General features: G+C 40.4%; 2 long non-coding RNA genes across 3 annotated transcripts in view; one reads left to right on the top strand and one right to left on the bottom strand.

The window, feature by feature from the left end:
- The window catches only part of LOC103153676 (uncharacterized), a 19,925-nt gene extending 4,650 nt beyond the window's left edge, over positions 1 to 15,275 (bottom strand). The window contains exons 1-3 of one of the 2 annotated variants that reach the window (XR_001659017.1): positions 15,261 to 15,275; positions 5,846 to 6,119; positions 988 to 1,242 (exon numbers count right to left, since the gene is read on the bottom strand). This is a non-coding gene — a long non-coding RNA (uncharacterized LOC103153676). Of the gene's footprint in view, positions 1 to 987; positions 1,243 to 5,845; positions 6,120 to 10,229; positions 10,505 to 15,260 lie in introns of those variants that run through there. The other variant, XR_477823.2, reaches the window with a different exon arrangement.
- A 965-nt stretch (positions 15,276 to 16,240) lies between these two features.
- The window catches only part of LOC107833298 (uncharacterized), a 9,554-nt gene continuing 8,477 nt past the window's right edge, over positions 16,241 to 17,317 (top strand). The window contains exon 1 of the long non-coding RNA XR_001659015.1: positions 16,241 to 17,225. This is a non-coding gene — a long non-coding RNA (uncharacterized LOC107833298). The remainder of the gene's footprint in view (positions 17,226 to 17,317) is intronic.

Raw genomic sequence — 17,317 nt, forward strand, 5'->3', positions numbered from 1 at the left:
GGATGGATGGATGGATGGATGGATGGATGGATGGATGGATGGATGGATGGATGGATGGATGGATGGATGGATGGATGGATGGATGGATGGATGCTTTCCTGTCTTTTCATCTTCACCTTTATGTAGTGCAACCATTACTGTTAGGCAATTGAAGGATCCTACTGTAAGATTAGTACGAGTTAGCACTGATCTCCACATTACAGAGACAAAGAAGTGTTTCTTTGCAATCAGGACAATGGCATTCATTGTTAAATGATTGGCTACCTAACTCAATTAGCCCAGCTAACACTAATTAATGTTTTGGTTAAAGCCGTTTTCAAAGTTAGGAGCTGCCTAGTTGAAATAATGCAACAAGTTTGCTTATTGAGAACAATACATGACTTGTCTAAGTACTAACAGAACTCAAATACTCGTTACTTGCTTTGAGTGTTTCCAGTATTATTGAACATATATTCTATTCTTGATCAATAAATCAAGAATATAAAATCCACTTAAGCTAACCTAGATTTTATGCAGTTCTTGTAAACAGCACCTTCACAAACCCTAACCTGCTCACCTATACTGTACTTGCGTTGCATTTCCAAAATGGCAGCTGTTTTCTTGTCAGTGTGTGCAAGAGAGGATGGCATGGCAATCCCCAAACAGGAAAACAAAACCTGCCTCTTCAAGGACAGATGCCCACAGCCTCCTGAGAGGCTGTGGGCATCCATCTCATTGCAGAGTGCTATATCACTCTGCAATGACAGCAGAGTGATATAGCACACATACAAAACATGCTCAATGCGCATCAACTCACCCTCCCTGCCCCCAAATCAGTGCTCTACGAGAATTGTTACCGAACAAATCGTTGCGAATTAAAGCAGAAACTGTATTCTAGTGGCAAATGGGACCGAGGGTACTGGGTGATGGAGGAGGCTTGAACGGAGTGTCAGGGTGATGACGGCAAGAAAAAGCACAACAGCGGGCACGGTGGGCTTGGTCTGTTACCTGCAGTGACTGGTCTTTCCACTTCCATTTTATGCCAGCGTTGCTCTAAGATGGTGGCGTGGGCTGCATTTCGCTGTACAGGAAAAAGGGGCAGTCTGCTGAGGATGGAGTGGAGGAGAAAGAGAAGAGGAGGAGGTGGGAAGAGGCGATGCAGAAGAGGGCGATGAGAGAGGGAGGGCACAATCAACAGCAACCCCTCCTCCTCTTCTGTTTTCAGTCTTCTTTTGCCATCTTTTCTCTATGTGGCAAGGTACCCTGCAAAGAGAACAGGGACACAGGGTGTTACAGGTAAATGTTAACAATGTAGTTAAGCCATCAAAACAATTATGGACAGTTTTACAGAAGCATATGAACCAAGTTATGCATACACACTAATGCATGCATACGCACACACACACTTGCACATGCACACACACACACACCTTTTCATGTCTGTTCTCATGGTACAGTCTGCCCCTGAGCATGCAAATGACTTTCATTATGCAAATGCATGCAAATCAGATCCAACCATCTGAGAATCAAGGGTGGGAAAGGAAAAAAAAAACTCGACACAGAGACTGAATGAAAGAATGAAAGAGAAAAAGGGACGAGAGAAAAATCCATTCGAGTGGCAGGAGGCTGCGCAATAGGTAAACGATCTGTGGAAAACAGCAGTCAGCGAGCACAGTTAGTCTCTTTTATTTTGTCTATGATGCATTTTTGTTCAATTTTTACTCCAGTGTCATCATTCTGAAGGAAGTGTGTCTTACATTCATTGACACTACCTTACTTAAATTCAAGAGCACAGATGGCATTTTAAATTGTCAACCCACTCTCGTGACAATTGTAGTCAAGCACATGTGGAACTATTTCTGCATATTCAACAACTGTATAATTATACAGGTTTTCAGTTTATGCAGTCAACAGTTCAGCTAACCTGGATTTTTTGCGGTTCTTGTAAATAACAGTTGTAGTTTTGGTAGCCTTCTTAGGTAACTCAAAGATTGCACTCTCAGTTTGAAAAGTCTGGCGGTAGCTTTTCTCATAATAAGATGCTCTGCGTCTATGTCTGCATGGTGCAAAATAATAAGCATGAGAAGCTTAAAGCAAGCCATTAGCTTCGAAGCATTATTAGCACCACTACACACCAGCATATGTGGCTACCAGATGAAAGGACTTCATTCTTAATTGTTTTGAATCAGCATCTGTTTTGCCATAGACTTCTATAACCCACACCTGCACATGTAACCTTGAGAATGTAAAACCCTGCTGGCACAATTAAGTCAGCTGTCTAAGTTCAACATTCACACGCAGGTGGAGACTGTACCTCACAGGTTTAGCAACAAAGTTTGTGAACCCTTTTTCAAGGTAATCAACAAAGAAAGCAGACATTTTGCTCATACTCTAAGCCCAGCAGAAAAAGGATCTTCCATTAGCCAGCAGAGGAGGGAGCATGCTTTTGTTTCTGGGTATCAGAGGAGGAAGGCTACATCTGAAACTAGAATGAAGTGGTGAAACCAGGGGTGTCTTGGAGTGTGAGAGAGTTGAGGTGGGTAAGCTGGGAGGGAAAGGACTACAGGGGTGGGGTACTGCTGAATGATGGCAAACCTCTCCTAATTGGCACTTGACATTTTTTGCCATTGGCACTGGAGTGGGCCAGCTTTCAAGCCCTCTCTGGGTCCTTGTTGGAAAAGTGCCTTATGCAAATATGGCGAATGGGCTCTATTGTGAAGCTGCTGATATTAACAGCTCACACAACAATGAAATTGTGTGCTTACTCTGGACACGTAGGTGTGTGAGAGAGAGCTAGACAATAGCAACCAGAGCAGCTTCAGTCTGAACAGACCCTCTATCGGATGCTTTGCCAAGTCATTTCAGCAGAATGGGCTTTACAGAGGCTCTCAGTAAAAGCTTTATTAATGACTGAAACAAACAAATGCACACACTGTTTTCCTCTGGCTCTGAAAGTGCCTCGTATTTGTAGTGTTACTGAATGGTTTGATTTATTTTCATTGAATGTACTGAAAGTGTGGCCAGGAAAGGACTAACTCCCGTTCCGAAAACAGTGAAACTGAAGTTTCTCCAGTGCTGTGCCACCCTCTCATAGTTTGTTGTTCTCTATATATTCACTTCCTTTGGGTCAGTCCTACATATTAAGAATGCCTTTGGAGAAAAGTCAGCAAATCATATTAATCAAACAGCAAAAGCTAAATGTACAAGCAAAGCAAAGCCTTACTCTGTGGACAGGAACAGCAAATACACATTATGCAATACTTTCTTACTCAAGAAGGTTTGGATTATTAGTGCCATTTGAAAAGACAGTGAAAAATTTCCTCTTTCTCTGAGTCCCATCGGGAGGCAAACAGAGCATCGAGTCAGACAACAGTAGCTACCCTTCGTGTGGTCTGAGCTCAGTCAAAGTACACCTGTTACTGCCAAGTTGCCAAACTTAATCTCCTTTGTCTGGTGAGGCCCATTGACTTTGCAACTGCCTTAGATACATTCATTTCTCTGTGAGCATAGAGGGGTGGAGGGACTGCCAATGTTGGAGAAAACAACAAGGTCTGGCTTTGCCCTCTGGCCCAACAGTGAAGCCATTTTCCAAGCCCTGTTGGTGTGTTCCATCAAGAGAAAGGGAGGAAGAGAAAAGGGGGCAAGAATCACTGGGTTGTATTCAGAAAACTGTCTGGCTGCTCGGACCCGGCAGGCCTGAAAGGAAGGAAAGGGGGCGCATTGTCCTTTGGTGACAAGTGGACTAGCTCTATTGACTGTAAAGTCTAGTGGCGTGGGGGTGAGCGGGACTATATCACAATGGCTGTTTTTCTAGTTGACACTTAGAGTCTAAATCTGCTTGCCTAGTGCATGAAGGCTAAGACAAACCCATCACCCACCTCCCTCTTTTTCATCTCCCTGCCTTTTTTCCCTCTCCATCATTTCTCTATGCTCCTTCTTTCTATTTTAGACAATACCAAGGGACACAGAAAAAAGAGAGCAAAGGCCCTAAGGTGGTTTTTCAGGAACTCTCCCTTTTCCACACCATTTTCAGGGAAGCAGAAGCTGAGATAGTCTCTTCTCTGTGGTCCCAGTGTGAAGTGTTAGTGATATAACTGTGCCACACACAAAGCAAAGAACAAAGCTTTTGCACCACTACATGTCTCTCCCAGGGCACTGCTTAGGGTAAAACCACAATCTGTCAGAGTTTGGTCTCCATTTAGTCTAACGCTGCAACTGACCCAAAAAGTGAGGCAAAGTAAAAAGCTCTGCGATGTTAAAGAGTAAGTGGGGATAGGGCCTGGTATGTGATCAATTAATGCAAAGTACACCAGTTTAGACTTGACACCTGGAATAATCTTTACAGTGTGTGCAGATCAAAGCCATCTAATGCTCAAAAGTCTACAGAAAACCTTAGATATGGTGGCTTCATAAGTACAACAAAGAAGAGAATAAGGCACAACCTTGACGTTCAACAATAGGATGTCTTTGGCTGTCACTTTCTCTCAAGAACATTATTCCTCTACAGAAGCAGTTGAGCAGAGAGCTCAAATGTCACACTCAGCACCCGCAATGCAGCACGATGCCAAACACAACTCTGGGGCTTAAGTTGATTGACGTTGCAAGGTAAGGCTTGGCTGTAAGCTTTCAGGTATTTCACTTCAGTTGTGCACAACTGTTTAGAATTTATACCATATCAAGCTCAACATATCCAAACCCAAGGGGATCTTTCAGCTAAAACCTGTTGTAACAGCAAACCACCAAGTTAAATATGTATTACACTTTGAGTTCACTTAGAAAACTGGCACAGAGACCCAGGAAATGGTCCTCAGCAGCTTTTTTCAGCAGGGATGATCCTTTGACTTTGATGGGCAGAACAGAAATCACACCTTCAATCAGCCACCAGTAGCCTTGAAGTTGAAGATCTGATTGACCAATTACTCCTCACCACGAGCTCCACCGCAGAACCTTAAGGCTGAGATTGTTCTCCTTCACTCACTCATGGATTTCGTCACTGGGGGTTCTTTCTGCTTGATTTCCCCTGGACCACTCCCCTTGTGAGTTTTACACGCACACACATCAGCATCCTATCAAGCTTTTCCACATGGTAGCACCTCGTGGGATACAGGCCCATTCAAAACTGTGCCAACTGTCACCTCAAATCAAGCAACAGTCAGGACCCTAAATTAAACATCTTTTCAAGCAAAACATTGAAAAGGGAACGTGAAAAGGAGAAAGAAATCGACACTGGATAACTTAACAAAACGGGCCTCAAATAAATTCTGGTCTTTGCACTTAGGTTCCAGCAGGACATTGGGATAGCAGATTACCTCCGAGGGAGCATTCTTAAGTCACACAATCACATCTATGCTGGAGCATATGTATAATTCATAGCACCATATGCAGCTCCAATGATATTAAAGGGCCACATTTTTTCCACATTGCATGGTTACTTCATGCCAAAAATGAAAAAAAGTCACACTTAGATTAATGGGCACAAATGGACAGCCTATTTACCAAACAAACTCAATAATCCAGTGTAGAGTTTTTAAAAGACTTGTTGGAGTTTACTGGCTTTGGTAAATCTGTAAGGGTCTTTTTCTCCAAGCCATGTGATACCAAGGCTAAGCCCCTGCATACAGCCCTGCACACAAGGATCATGGGGCTTATTAGATTAATAGTGATTCTGTTGCACCAACCTTACTTCTATGGGTCACTGCCACTAACTGCAGTAAAATACACAAAATATACAGTGCAATATCACACTTATTACAACTTACTAAAGGAAAAGCTCTCTGAAATTGTGAAATTGGTTTAATTTGTAGACAAAATGTTGTACTTGCTTTAAATATGACATAGAGTACATGGGAAACTCCTTGATTCTTACCTTTATTTGATGAACGATCCATTCTCCTTTAAAATGCAGTCCATTTTTTCTCAAGTTAAACTTCTTGTGTATTTTTTTGATTTTTGATGAAAGGAGTCACTTTGGGTCTTGATGCCTTTCCAGGAGTGTAATGGGATTCTTGTTACTTTCGGTTATCTAGCTTTATGAAGAATGTACATCACTCATACAGCTAGATAACCAAAGATAACAATCAACCCCTAAGGCTACCCATCCTCTTAAACCCCAGGCCAAGAAACATGGGCCAATATCTCACCTAAAGACAGATAGGAAAAATGTTAACAAACATAAATGTATAGATTTTAAAATTGTATTATTTCACAAATAACAAACTGAGTAAAAATCTATGCCACGTAACATATTCTAAGTGATACAAATCAAACAACTGTTAACTCCATGGAACAAAAATGTTAGTCTTCTGGCTTGAGCGCTTGTAATTATCCTTCAGCTCTTAGCATCCTTTAAATGTTCTGACCTCTCAGTTTATGATGTCACCAGGTTGCCTGTATCCCGCCTAAAGTCCTCTCAACCAATTGGAAACCTCCCTTTGTCCACTAAACCCGTTGATTGGTTTGGTGTATATCAAAAACCCTTCATGTCAAACAATCAGCAAGGTGCACCAATTAAAACACAATTCCACCAGTTGTCAAACCAGTTCATACTGGCAATGGCTCCAGTCTTCCTTTCTCCGGTCTGGCGCCCATCCCTGCGGTCAATATGCAATGCCCACTGAGTGGCTCTATGGGAGTGTGATGGCTTCAAACATCACCCCCCGCAATGACCAAAATACATTTTTAAATTAAAAGAAGATCCTGGCTGTTTGACTACAAAAGAAACTGGTTTGTCTTCATTTACATTATCTGATGCCAAAGCAGTTGGCCGACGCTCGAGGGTGGCGCCTCAGGGAGGACATTAAGGTTTAAGGTCCATGGGCACAAGCATAGCAAAAATGTCTTCTCCAGAACGTAGAAATGTGCAGTTGCTTTCTATTCAGTGTGCAAATAATAAGAATTTTTATGTAAAAAAGAAAGGAAAAGCTAAACAGGCATATATACAAAAAAGCATCCCCAGATAAAGACAAAGCTGCACAACATACAGGCACACATTCATTTTCACACATGCCGTGATGGCACATGGCACGAGGCCCCATCTAATTAAAGCTGCTCTGTGTGCCCAGATCTCTGTTGTTGCAGGCTCCTCCCCACAAAGCACCAGCTCCAACTGATGCTCTATGATTAGTGGCGAAGAAAGAGACGGACTGATGGAAAAGAGAAGAGTATAAGGCACAGATTATTCTTCCCAACAATTAGAACAACCCTGAAGATTTTTGACCCAACTGTCAATATGCAGAAATTATCCCAGACACTAACATGCCTGTTCACAAATGATCGATTTTCCAGACATTGTTGGTTCCCCAGGTTAGGTTCTGTTCTGCTGTGTTCTGAAAGCATGTGGCCTTTTTAAAAATGGATTGTTATGCCATTTGGTGGAGCATATTTTTTAAGGTGATTTATGTCCACGCACAAGGACAAAGCAAGGCCTTTGTACGAGTAAAATAATATCCCGAGTCACTGAATGCAGCTTGACTGACAGACAGATGCACACACCACACACACACACACACACGCACACGCACGCATGCACACGCATGCACACGCATGCACACACATGATGCGTACACTCACATGTTTAACACATAATTACTCTTAAAATGAATACAGTAAATGCAGTCATACGCCACACAAAAACACACGTACACACACTCACTCCTGCATGAACACACACATTTTGAGTTTAAAATAAGAATGAAGTCCAATTAAAATCTAAAAATATTATATTGTTGATAAACAATATTGCATAGAATTTAAAGCTTCTGTTTTAGATTGATTCCAATCCTTTTAATATTATGATTGTTATTGCAACATTTTAATTATGAAAAAACAATTGATTTTTATATTCTTTTATTTATTTAAAAACATAATTAAAGGCTGTGCAAAAATTTAAAAGATTTTTTTTTTGTTAATCCTGCTTTAAATATACATATATACACCAAACTAAATAACACTTTATGTTTAAGGTTTTGCTAATAATATTTTTTCTTTACATAGTAAATGCAACTTTCAACAGAAATTTGAGAAGTACTGGTTAGGTCTTGTAATGCAATCCCTTAAAAATTCATATTAAATGATTTCATTATTTATTTACTGAATGAAGATTCAAAGCGCCAATGGAAATGAGGTTTCCTGCTTTCTATCATTTAAACAAACCTAATCAGGCAGTGCCATTGGCCAATACGTGTATGACGTCAGTAATTTCGGCACCTCTAATTGGGAAAAAAATGCAAATAGAGCAGAGCTGATTAGCGGGAAATGAGTTCCTATTATGAAGCCTCGCTGGTTCTCATCTGGTTAAAGCCACATGATTTATTCTGAATCAATTTAAAGTTAAATTCTCAGAGTGAATGCTGCAATTACAGTGGAAGTTTTACGCTCATAACAAATAATTTTATGCACATTATTAATCATTATTTAAATACAAATACAGGAATTAGACGCAGAGTAGACGCTGAGATGAGGAAAATCTGTTGACACACACTTTTGTTTTTTCTGCACAAGCTATAGGAGTGTGTGATACTTTCACCGTGTGTTTAAAAGAGAAGAGATGACCGATTCATATATTTTGTGGGAAAAAATGTACAATCAGCAATTGATTATTATTATTTTTCTTCCTTTTTTTGCATTACGAGGCAACATTTTTATATTTTTGCTAAAGTAACAGCACATATTTTGCCTCTAAAACATATTCTAATACATGTAAAACTACAGCATGAGAACAAACGTACTGATATGTCTAAAACTACACAGCATAGCTATTGTTTTTTCGTCTTTTTTTCTTGTAACTAATTCAAGCAGATTTCAGAGAACATTCCACCTGCTAACAGGAGCAAGTGGGTAAATTTATCTGGTACCGATCATCTAAAATGTGACTCATGTAACGCTGAAGAATGACCTTTGACGAAAAGCTGCGATCGTTTTGTTTTTGAAACAAACAAATGCTTTTATTGCAGACTTTATCCTATTAGAGCGGTCGATGCAAAGCTCTTTAACAAAGCTGGGCCTTAAAAAGGTCTTGAGCTGTTGTGGGTTTTTTTCTATAATATAACACACAGTGGGCGGTGCAACATCAGATCTCTAACATCCGCGGGATCATTCTTTTCTGTACGTGTGGTTATTGGGATTTATGTTTTGCTGTTCACGAAATGCTTTTATAAAATTCTTTACTTAATTATTAAATTAAACCAGACATCATATTCTTATGAAACGTATACATTATGTTTCCAGATTCAGCCTCAGTCTGTTTGATTGCACATATATTCTCATGTTTATCACGCAAAACGATTCATTCATATTCTTCTTCTTATTATTATTATTATCAGCGTTCAAGTTTTTTTTGAGACCTAAGGCGCACACGTGTCCACGGGGCAGGCCTGTCCACGGATCACACGTGTCCACTGGATATGTGGCCTTGTGAGTTCTTTATCCAACAACTATGGGGATGTGAACGCCGCCACTTTGTCCTATTACGCATGCACTGCAGGTCTGTCTGCTGATAAATCCTCACATCTGTGCCACATGGGCGCACAGGGTCCGTGCAGGGCTCAGAGTGGACAAAAAGGCACCATACTGTTTACCGTTTCTGCCCAGATTTAGTAGGTCTACCTCGTTTATGGGGCTGTGGTTACTTGCACATGCAGCTTTTGTTGAAGGACTGACCCTGCTAAGCATTTGGAGGTGTGATAGATGAAATCCTGGCTGAAGTGCATGTTGGCGTCTCTGAAATAACACTGTGAAAAAAAATAAGTTTTATTTCAAATTGAATACCAATAACACTTCCAATTAGAAGTTATTATACCGTTCCATCTTAACATCCTAACCCAGAGGAAGTTTTTAGCATTTTGCTGTGACATCTCAGAGCCTGTGCCATATTCAATATGCAATTTAAAAATTGCTTATATGAATCATTTGAATTATCGCCCTATATCTTTTCAGACTGAACATAGAGCATCGCATGGGCAAACCAATATGCTGCCAACTTGCAGCAGCTTACATCACTTCTTAAATTGCATCCATCAGCCCATCACCATGAAGCTAACAAAGACATAGAGACAAATTGATGCATTTAAATCCGGTGGTCTGCGCTTGTATTCGCCTGATGTTACATCCGGTCTAAAGACGCATGCTGCTCCGTTATGTGTGCAGACTGGCGTTGTACGCGGCGCTGATGCAAACCCGCTCTCCATCATTTTAACGGATATCCTGCAGAGCTTTCCACCTTGACGAAATCAAAGCTGATATTTCATACTCACGCCGCTGAACGCGAGCCGCTGCGGGATCCGCTCCTCTCCCAAACCGAGCAGCGAGCGTCTCGGAGGATGGAGGCGAAGTGATTCGCCGGAGGCTGGACCGCACGGTCTTCATGGCTGCGGCTGCCAGTGACGTCTCTCCGGCTTCATCCATTCAGCTTCTCTCCAGCGGGTTTTCCCCCTGTTTTATTATCGTCCCCATTATTTCATGTCGGAGGTGGATCTCGCCTTAACCCCCCCTCCTCTCCCTCCCTCTCTCTGTCCGCGCCGCTCCGCGCAAATCGCCATTCCTCACTTCGTCAGATGCGCTATGAACTTAAAAGATTCCGGCTCTAAAAACATATAGCACCACAGACAGAAGGCCCTCCCCTTTATGACACGATGCAGGTCTGTTTTTTTTTCCTTGTCTCCACCCTCTGAAAAAATGAATGCAAGCATGAATAAGCATCTCAAGTTATCAGAATCCCTGAGACTAATAATCAAATTAAACTTGCATTCCTCATGATGCCACGTTTTAGAATAAACCAAGATCATTGCGGTATATTACAATATAAAGATGTAAAATTTTCTCTTAATATGCACAATAAGCACTAGAATCTTAATTAATTTCCCAATTACGCACAAAGCCGCTCAGTTCAGCATATCTCTGCCGCCTTATTGTGAGCCTATTTGGGACTTTCTCGCAGCCCATCAAGTGTGTGATTTAGAGCCCCGTTTTGGACCATGTGGGATTATAAAAAAGTTTCGTGTAATCTTGTGTGGCTACCAGTATTCGTTTGACACAAAGCCCCCGGCAGAGGCTGCGGCCTGCGGCTTCCTGCGCCTGGATAAGTGCGCACATCCACCGTCCTCATTGTCCGCGTCTTTAATACGTAGGAGTCCAGGAATGTGACCAAGGGGGTGAAGACCGTGCAAATCAGCTTTTACTGTCACCGCCGGGCCCCGGGTCCGCAGACAAGAGCCAAGAAAGGGGGTCTGGGTCACTTGATTATCATAATAATCAGATCGCGGGGATAAAAATCTCCTTTGAATAAATTACTGCTTCAATAGGAGGCGCGACTGCCAAAGAGACAACTTTGTCAGCCCCTCGGTTTGTTGTCGGGGGTCTCTCTCGCTCTCTCTCTGCTTTTCTTTCTTTCCAAATTTTGGACGCTTTCCTGGAGATCAAACTCTAAATACGGCTACTGTTTCTGCGCTCCCCTCCTCTCGCCCCTCGCCGATGCCTGGTTACCGAGCCTGAGCAGGGAGGCAGGTTCTGAGCTCCCCTTGGGAAAGCGGGGTAGCGCTGGCTAATGGGCTAAGGAGCGGGCACAATGGGCTGTACACCAACCATGCGACCCCCTCCTCTCCTCACCCCTCATCACTTCTCCTCCCGTCATCAACCCTCTCTCTTCTATCCACGGGCTGCATGGGAACCCGGGCACCGAGGTGCACCAGGGGCCGCTCCCCATTGTGGTGGCACATCCCAAGTTCATTAGCACCCATCAGGCCATTCCTGCAGGGCATGGCGGCAAGCCCCCCCTGCACCAAGACCACCACCCTCTCTTCCATGCTGTTAACCCTGCAAAGGCCCGTGTTCCTGATGGAGTTCTTGAGTTTCTAGATTGAAAATTTCTTGTATTTTAACTGAATTAATCTGCAGGATTAAAAGCTTTATGCTGCAACATCCCCCACACCCCCCAAGTTCAAGTCTTTTTTCTGAGATCTGGGCTGCAGACAACAAGACTTTACACTCGTAGATACTTTTGTCAAGATCTCAAAAATTCACTTCCAATGTATTTGAGTAGAGCATAAACAAAGTCAAATAATAAAGGGATTCTAAAGAACTGATGAATGCTGTTACTGCTAGACAGTTTTACAGAGGAAGTACAATGTTCAGAAATACTTTATTGCTGCTCGTTCATGTTTTTTTGTCTGAGCTGGAATCCCATTCCATGCATAACTTCAATCTAATCAATAAAGAAATCCCAACTGGCTCCTCTTTATAATTCCACATTGAAATGTTATTGAAACAACTGCCAGACCAAATCAGTAAGTCACAGAAATAACTTTTTCTCCACAATTTATTTACTGCTGTTTCATTAATAAACAATTTAAACTGTAGTTGGGGTCCCAAAGAAATTTATGCTTTGGACCCACATTGTATGGGGCTCAAGGCCCCATACAATCTCAGACTTCCTCTATTTGACATTAACACACACTCATTATCAGCAGCAGTGCATTAAGTATAAATATTACTAATTCATCATCATGTTGGCAGAACTTAAATTTGAAGTTTAACAGACTATTATTTATCTTAGCAATGACCCAGTTTTGCTTTGTTACGGGAAGTGTTTGTTTTTCAGGCGACCTTTCTTATCTGTTGGATCACTGATGCCAACCAAGAATATTTCAAATAGTTTCAAGGTACTTGCAAAGACACTGAATAAATTGCTTTCTATTATTCTGTTACAGTTAAATTTATATTTGAAACCTGAACTTCAGCAATTATGTGTGTGACAACAATCTAGTAATACATTATGATGCAAAAAATATTGGATTACTTTAAGAATTCAGATATTCAAATGTAAGTCTCTGGTTCTGTTTGCAACAGAAACAACCAATTAAAGTTAGCACAATTTTGTTAAATCCATTATTGGTAAAATTAGAAAAAAATAACCAAAGATAATTTCTCCAGCAGTCAAAATGGTTTTGATTTACAGGTAGAGAAAGACACTTATTGAGAATGTCTGGTTGAGATGTTTTCTGTTCAGAATAAATAAATAGTACATACATAGATCAGCATATAGTAGATTATGTTCAGGATGAACAGATCTTTGTGCAGCAGATGTCCAAAAATCTATGACGGAATTTTGTTCTTGCAGATGATTTCATACAGAAACGTGAATCACAGGCAGCTGAATACAGGTGGGTTAAAAAAATGGACCTGGTAAAATATATACTAATGCATTAAACGAAAGAAGCAGCAAGAACAACATTCACGTTATCTGACAATCTTAATTCAAAAGATGTGTAATAAAGAAAATGCTTTCATGTAAAACAGAATCCTTTATCATATATGTTGTATTTTTATTTAAACTGCATCTTGACATGACTGCATTTTTCTATTTTCAATGTGCCTTTTTTTTCCTTTTTCCACAGGTGTTAATTTTGTTTAAATCTGGAGCTCAGATTATGTGTGTGTGTGTGCGTGTGTGCGTGTGTGCGTGTGTGCGTGTGTGCGTGCGTGCGTGCGTGTGTGTGTGTGTGTGTGTGTGTGTGTGTGTGTATGTGTGTGTGTGTGCAAAAAAGCAGACGGATACATTTACAGCCCACACACAGTCTACAACGAGCTTAAAAACCTCCTGAGTGAGCCAGCTCAGCTGCTGACCTGCATGTAAAGAAAGCAGCATGAATGAGAGCAGAAGAAAAAAAAAAACACCAAAAAGAGGAGGAGAGAATGAAACACAACAAAAACAGACAACAAAAACAATATTTCATGGTCCAAAGCCTTTCTGATTCAGCACCATGACAATATTGTTGATTTGTTGGTTTTATAGCTTTTTTTCTCTATGATTGTATCCTAAACTCATGAATGGAGGACCGTTTTCTGCAGGAAACACAAGAGATCTGTACATATATTTTCAACTTTTATATAATAGGACATGGATCAAAAATAACATTGAGTTATTTTCTAGCGAGAAATAACAAAAGCAATAAAAATAATTCACAGTTTGACTTTTATTGCAGTAAATTTGTATTAGTCATCCCTGTTTTCATTGTTGTAAATAATTACAAAAAGGCCTAAATTCATCCTTAAAAATTGCTATGGAAAACCATCTAAGAGTTTTTATCTCCTTCATGTCTTATGATGCAACCATCAGATATTTTAAATTCACAATGTATCCATCTGCAAACATTCAACCTTCGTCTTCTGAATAAATGCTATTCAGCGTTTTCAGAACTGATCCTCATTGCCACTTTGCTTCACATTCACATGCTTGCTTCTAATGAATCAGCTTCACTGAGCATTGTCTTTAAATAAATAGTAGAGTGTTAAAATTGCAACATAAATCACATCATAAAGCATCAGAACTTTCTGCAGGTGATGCATCACAACATGAACGAGCTTGCAGAGGTCGAAAACATTCTGAACAAAGCAAATTCTGCCTGAGTTCATTCATTTTCTTTGCTTTGTTGTCATGGAATGCATTGCTTGAATACAGAGAAGCAGGAAAGGAAGTGGTTCTTATTGTTTTCAGAAATCCCTCTGCAAAAATAAACCAGAGCCTTGATGCCTTTGATTCAAACAAAGAAGCATGACATCATCTTTAAAACTTGCCTTTTTCACTTTTTATTTCAAACATTTCCTCCATTTTAGTATTAGGGGCTTTGTTTTTTTATCATGAATCCTTCCTCGCTGTCCTGAGTCAGGGCTTTCATTTTAAGGTATTGCTACCTGTTGTGCATGTCCCACATTTAAACTGTTGCAGCTCTGCTTCAGCATCTCCCAGTTTAACATCCCAGCATCCCCAGTACACGAGTGTCCCGGTGCCAGAGACGTGCTCAGCAACTCAAAGCTCCAGATCTTTTGTCCAACCAAATCTGCCCATATTGTTGCAGCTCTGTGGGGGCCAAACAACCTCGTTGTGCCAAACCAGACAGACCCACCACCACCACCGCCACACACACTCAGACACTGGTACAGACACACATGCACGACACACCACAGCTCAATGAGCAGTGGTGTGGCTTTAATGTGGAAGAATAATCTCAGGTCCAAATGTAACAGCAACAAGTCATTTTGTTTTTATTTATTTAAAAAAAAATATTTAAAAAATGATGTAATCCTAAGTTATATTTTCATATTGTTTTACAAGATAAATATTTTTTTCACTGAATTAAAAGAGCAGTTTTTTTTTATTTTGATGAAAAGCTGAAATCCTCGCGCATGCTGCCTCTATCATGTGCTGCCATTTTGCATCTCCGTTGTGCATGCACAGAGAGGCTGCAGCCTCTGACAGGCATCACTGAGATGCAGATCATCAGACTCACCTTCAAGTTGGCTTCTCATCCAAGTTCCTTTCAGTTTTAAGAAGCAGAAAACCACAAACCCCCAGTCAGCTCGCAGGGCTTCACTCCCATTCAGAAATATATATAAAAATAAAACGGTCTGCCATCGATGTCATGCAGAAAACGCGGCCTGATGAAAACAAACAAAACAAGTCTTCCGGATTTTCTTCAAAGCTCCATCTGGATTCCTGTCGGATGAGCAGCCTGGAATAAAAGAAACGTCCTCTTTTGTTTTTTGCTGAAATGCAGAGACAAAAAGATGCATCCTGCATCCAGAAACAAAAAAAAAGAAAAGACAAAAAACATGGCGGGTTGAGAAATCTCCCACGCCACAGTCATTACGCCTGCAATTAGAAAGCAATTTGCATAAATGCAAATGAGTCAGAAATTCGTGTCTGCACTCAAGGGAAACGAGCTGGGATTTTATCCCCCCGTTTTTTTTATTTTTTTTTTATTCCTTCACGCGTTGTCTCTGCACATGACTGACTTTTCACACGGATGGAGGAGGCCCGAGAAGGCTTTTATTTGTTCATAAGTGTTATGTGTTTGCGCCTGAAAACATCCGCAGACATGTTGATTTGCGTGATGGTCGCGCCGCAGATTTGCATGCTTGGAGGTGTATTTAGCGTCAGTTTTGACTTGTGGTGTTACAGGAACACAAGCCATGTGTTTATAGAGATGATAAAATAATTTCTCTAAATGGCAGCAATTCTCTTAGACTCAGGTAATTTAGAAAAATCGTTTTTACATAAATCCAACATGTCTAAGGTGCACTCTGCATGAGAAATATTAATGCAGAAGGCATGATAATCTAAAAAAATCATTATTGCAGAAGATTATTATATCTAACATGATCATATTCTTATATTTAACAATGCATCATTTAAAAGCATTATTATTATTATTATTATTATTATTATTATTATTATTATTATTATTATTATTAATGTTTCAACAACAATGCTAAGGATATTGCGGTCTTATGGGTTCTGACGGCATTTTAATCACAATTTTTTTTTTGCCCACATTGTGATTGGTTGTTTGCATTTGTTTAACCTTTTGGCACCACTTCACTCTGAGTCATCCTCTCTCTGCATTTATTTAGTGACCTCTGACTCTGGTCGAGGTTAAAAAACCATTTGTAAGTCTTTTTACTGTCATTTGTAAGTTGTCGGAGGTCTTCTGAGTTGTGATCATCCACTTTATTTGCTGATAGTTGAATCAATCTTCTTCTGTGAAGTTATCCACCGCTGACTGCTTTCCCCTTAAATTTGTTCATGGGAGGAAATTGAAATGTGCTGTATGTGTATTTTCTGAACTGATGTGTAGCAGCAGCATATCAGATCTGCTTATGGACACTATTCAAATTATTTAAACCAGAAGATAAAACATATTGTTCGGACGTGTGTGGCTTTGTAAGCCAAAATTTAACATTACTTTCCAAAATCTGAATGAATTGTTCTCAACAAGGGGGTTTACACGTATTTTTTCTTTTCTCTCATGTGTGATGTCATTATTTATTCTGCAAGCCGAACCGGTGGCAGGTGCGGATCAGGTAGAACATTCTGCAGTTTGGAGGCTCGGTTGCACCGACAGTCAGCAGGGTCAGGTTACACAAGGTCTAATGTTTCTGTACTGTTTTTCTTCTTGCTGCTGAGATGAGTCTTAATGAGAAATTAATTGCGCCGTTCCAATCCGGACATGCGCAGTAAAGCTAGTAAAAATGTGAAGGAATGATCAGCGGGTCTCTCTCTGTGGTCCTAAGCTTAAAGGGTTGGTGGCTTCAAGGCTTTACATGGAGTTACCTCTGGTTTTAAAGATGTTTATAGATTTGTGGGGTATTAGGAATGTTTTATGCTCCTTGGGAGAAGATGAAACAATATCTCAGTTTATTTTGTGTACTATTTTTGTTTTTGTTTTATTTTCTTTTTTACCATTGAAATCTGAGTAAGTGTATTTTGTGAAATTATGCTGAATAAATATGAGTTAAAGGTTTTTCTGTCTACCTTCCTTTTCTTTCTTTCTTTCTTTCTTTCTTT

Source organism: Poecilia formosa, unplaced genomic scaffold (genome assembly GCF_000485575.1).
Source record: "Poecilia formosa unplaced genomic scaffold, Poecilia_formosa-5.1.2 Scaffold359, whole genome shotgun sequence".
Classification (NCBI taxonomy): Eukaryota; Metazoa; Chordata; class Actinopteri; order Cyprinodontiformes; family Poeciliidae; genus Poecilia; species Poecilia formosa.